Below are 4,977 nucleotides of genomic sequence, written 5' to 3' on the forward strand. Positions count from 1 at the left end.
GAGAGGGGCTTCTGAGGAGGAAGAGGCTTGTCCCTCAGGAATAGGAGGTTTTGCTGAGTCATCGCCATCCTCACTTCCAGACACATCCGTGAGAATCCAGGGAAAGCACGTCCTGCAGGAGGACCTCACAATGCATCAGAAAACTGGCTGCTAGGAGTTTTTCCAAACGGGACTCAGCAGGTTGGTCTAGCACATTCCTGTCACGGTTTCTGACATTAAAACAGGGCTTTCCATGTACTCTCCAGATGCGTCCTCCAGAGATTGCTCTTCAGTTGCCCAGAGGGAAACATGTCTGAGGAGAGTTACAGATTAACTGTCAGATAGTTGTACCTTAAAAACTTCTTTGTACTAACAATCAAAAATGCACGGTGAGAATGGAGGGGGTTGGAGCAGAGACCCAAAGCCTATCTGTGGACAAAGGAACATCCCCCCACAGAGGGATCGAAGGGATGGGGTGAGTCAATCAGGCCTGGTGCAGTAGAGCACTAATGGGTCATGCAATATATCTCTGATCACTTTAGGCCTCCTCATCCCCGGTACCATGACCCCAGGGAGCATGCACATAGGAATAGTCAAAAGATAAAACTCACAACACATGGAAGCCAGAAACAGGAATGGGAATAGCGATACCAAAAGGGTAGGGGGAGGCGGGGAGTGGTGGAGAGGGAAGGGGGTATTGATCGCAATGAGTGGACATAACCACACACCCCCATCCAGGGGCAAGAACAACAGAAACTGGAGGGAAAGGGAGACAGTGGTTGGTGTGAGATTTTAAAATAATTAGCAATTTATAATCAAGGGGCCATGAGGGTTGGAGGTGGGGGAGGGGAAAAAGAGCTGATCCCAGGGTGTCAATGTAAAGTAAATGTCTAGAAAGAATGATGGAATATATTTACTAACATGTCGGATACAATTGATATATGGATTGTAATAAGAGTTGTAAGAGCCCTCAATAAATTGATCTAAAAATTGCTTTGTGCTTTAAAAATTAAATAAGCAACCAAGTACATGGTTAACATTTTTCTTTCTTTCCTCATTTCCCAGAAAGCAAAAGCAATAAAGAAACTAAAAGATAACCCTCTCCCCCCAAATCCTATGCCTTATATTAATTACTGAGCTGAACATCATGAAATTATGTATTTTCTTCCCTTAGAATTCATTGTGGCATGCAGATTTAAGGCAAAAGGAAAAGTTGGCCTGCTACCTAAACCGCAACCTTTGCTAACCTTCTATGGTGGCAGTGATCGCATTCTTGCCTGTCCTGCAGGAGAGCTGGGCTCCATTCCTGGCCAGTTCTGCTCAAATGCAGGCACCACCACCCCCGCCCTGCCCAGGTAGCAGTGGAGGCTGTCATATTGCTAGGGTGCTGAACAGGATTCAGCAGAGCTTCTAGACTAAGACAGACTGGGAAGAAAGGCCTAGAAATCGACTTCTGAAAAATCAGCTACAGTGGACCATCTCCGAAAACTTTATGTATCACTGTGACCAAACCCTGTTGGTATGGGCTCACCGTGAGTCAAAAGTCAATTTATATGACCACCACCAACAGCAACATGATCTCCTGTAGGAGGGATTATAAATTCCTAGGGCCACGGCACATGTTTGATCAAAACCATTTGATCCAGACCAGGCCATCTGTAGCCTTCCTCTCCCAAGCAGGTTTAGGACCGGAAAAGCAGTGATGGGGACAGTGATACAAAACAAGCCAACTCACTTCCATCGAGTCGATTCCGACACATACTCGCCCTATAGACTGTAACTCTTTATGGGAGTAGAAAGCCTCCTCTTTTCCCAGCAGAGCAGCTGGTGGTTTCAAATTGCTTACCTTGTAGTTTGCGGTCCAATACATAGCCACAAGGGCTCCTGATAGGGCAAATTAAGCCCCCAGAATTAGTCAGGTTGGTTTGCTGACATAACCAAAATAATTCAACGAAAATAGTAAAGAAAGGGGGGCGAGGGGAATCACTGTCATGGGTCAATTCTGACTCCCAGCCACCCTACAGGACAGAAGAGAACTGCCCCTGTGGGTTTCCAAGGTTGTAACTCAGCGGGAGTTGAAAGCCTCGTCTTTCTCCCACCAGTCAGGGCAGATGTCTTTCCAAACTACAGGCTTCCTCTGAAACCCCTGTCTTCTCCATGTTTCCTTTTAGAGCTCATGGACCGGATGAGGCTAGACCAGAGGAGAGAGTGGAGAACCCAGAGGAGAATGCTGCTTAAGACTCAATGGTGAGGGTGACTCGGGAAGCTTTCAAGTCCTCATGCTTCCACTTACAGGTGCTACCTGAGTGACTCTGGGTGAACACCTTCACTTCACTTCCCATCTTTATCTTCATCCGAAAAGTCAGGGCTTGGACTGGCATACATGATCTCTAATGCAGTTTCACACTTAGCTATCTCTTCTAAGGTTCTTCTCTTATCCCTTGCCTCATCCAAGACAATGCTGAAGGGCATCAAACAATGAACAACAGCGTGTGTTTTTTGTAACTGTCTGTTAAACATCCTAGGGGTTTCATTTAGTACAACTGATTTTCCTACAACAAATAAGAGCAACAAAGTCCACGTGGAAGAAGCACACCAGCCTGCATAATCATGAGGTGTCGATGGCTTCAGGTATCAGGCATCTAAGACCCAGCAAAAAATCATACCCAAGGTGAATGGTGGGGAGGGTGTGTGGAGTGGAGACCCAAAGCCAATTGGACATCCGTTCACAGAAAGGTAACAAGGAAGAGACAAGCCAGTCAGTGTGCAGTATAGCACCAATGAAACACACAACTTTCCTCTAGTTCTTTAATGCTTCCCTCACCTCACTATCATGACCTCAATTCTACTTACACATCAGATTAGACCAGAGCATGCATACTGTTACAGATTAGAGCCTGCAACACAGGGACTCCAGGACAGATATATCCCTTAGGATCAACAATGAGAACAGAGATAGCAGGAGGATTAGGGGAAATTGGGGGGAGAAAAGAGGAATTGATCACAAAGATCAACATATAACCCCTTCCCAGGGGGACAGACAACAGAAAAGTGGGTGAAAGGTGACAGAGGACGGTGTAAGATATGAAAACAATAATCTATAACTTATCAAGGGTTCACAGGGGAGGGTGGGTACAGGACGAGGGGGAAAATGAGCTGATATCAAGGGCTCAAGTAGAAAGAAAATGCTTTGAAAATGATGATGGCAATGTACATGCAAATGTGCTTGACACAAAGTATGAATGTATGGATTGTGATAAGAGATGTAAGAGACCCCAATGAAAGTATTTAATAAAAATAAATAAACAAATAAAAGATCACAGCTGGGAGAAAAAGGCTTGAACAATTTCAAGGAATATCTGGTAGCAGAAAAGCAACTGTTATGAATTGTATTGTGTTCCTACCAAATATGTGTTGAGTCTATATGCCTCTATACCAATGGATGAAATCCTGTTTGGAAATAAAGGGCTCCATTGTTATACTAATGAGGCTTTACTAGTGAAGGGTGGGTCCCAAACCTAATCACTTTTGAGTTAAAAGAGCAGAATAAACACAGAGACAGGGCAGCGGTTCTCAACTTTCCTAATGCCACGGCCCTTTGCTACAGTTCCTCATGTTGTGGTGACCCCAACCATAAGATTATTTTCATTGCTACTTCATCACTGTAATTTTGCTACTGTTATGAATCAGGTGACCCCTGTGAAAGGGTCTTTCAACCCCTAAAGGGGTCGCGACCCACAGGTTGAGAACTGCTGCTCTAGGGGAAGATGCCCTATGAAGACACTTGCACATGAGGCAGATGCATCTACAAGCCAAGAACTTCAAGAATGACTGGCTGTGAGAAGCTGAAATCGACAAGAAGGACCTTAGCCTAGAGCTCAAAACCAAATCATCCCCCCAAAAAACTCACTACCATTGAGTCTATGTTGACTCATAGTAACACTATAGGACAGGGTAGAACTGCCCCTATACATTTCTGAGACTGTAACTGTTAATGGGAGTAGAAAACTGTGTTTTTCTCCCATGGAGTGGCTGGTGATTTAGAACTGCTGACCTTTGGGATTGCAGCCCAATGCTTAACCCCTAACCCCCGAACCACCACCCTTCCCCGAGAGCAGGGGCAGTGGCAAGCTGCAGCTTACAAGCCAGATGTGAGTCTTTTGGTACGTACGTGTGGCTCTAAAGTAAAATTGAAAAAAAGGTAAAAAATATTATTCAGACAATGGTGATTTTATTTGTTTGTAAAAATAGATTTATAGCTTTTGAATAATTTTCAAATAGTGTGAGGGACAGGATTGGCTTTTCTGTCTGAAAAGTTTACTGCCTTCTGCCTCAGAGAAATACTCTCAATCCAGACTCCTAGGCTCCTGAATTATCAGAAAACAATTGTCAGTGGTTCCAATCCACCAGCCGCTCTGTGGGAGAAAGAAGCTGGCGCTTTCTGCTCCCATGAAGATCTACAGCCTTGCAAGCCCCCGGCAGTGCTACCCTGCCCTAGAGTTGCTATGAGTCAGAATTGACTTGTTCGCAATGAATTTTATTCTTTAAAGTCACTCACTTAGGATATTTTTTGTTATGGCACCACAAGGTAACTTTGGCAGCCACTTATTGATCAAATGTATTACTTCGTCTCCTTAAGGAGTAGGTATAGCCCAGCGTAAGCCTCTACAGCCTTCTCATTGTTAGAGTATGCTCTCGGCGCATCCACTCTGAATCCGACTCGACGGCAATGCTCTAGGAAAGGAGACACACACTCCTCTCTCACATCAGGAGCCTACGCACACTTGCTTTCCTCTCGTGATGTCATTGACATAAAAGTAAAAGAACAAATACGTATGGCAGAGAAACCAATAGGCTCAAGATGTGAATACTTTTCTAAGAGACAAGAAGTGATGCAGAGGATTAATGGCTGAACTTGGTAGGTTCAGTCTAGAAAACACAAGTTGAAAAGACAATTAGAAACTCAGAGGGGAATGCTGTCCATTGAAGTCGCAGACC

This window comes from Tenrec ecaudatus, chromosome 1 (assembly GCF_050624435.1).
Source record: "Tenrec ecaudatus isolate mTenEca1 chromosome 1, mTenEca1.hap1, whole genome shotgun sequence".
NCBI lineage: Eukaryota > Metazoa > Chordata > Mammalia > Afrosoricida > Tenrecidae > Tenrec > Tenrec ecaudatus.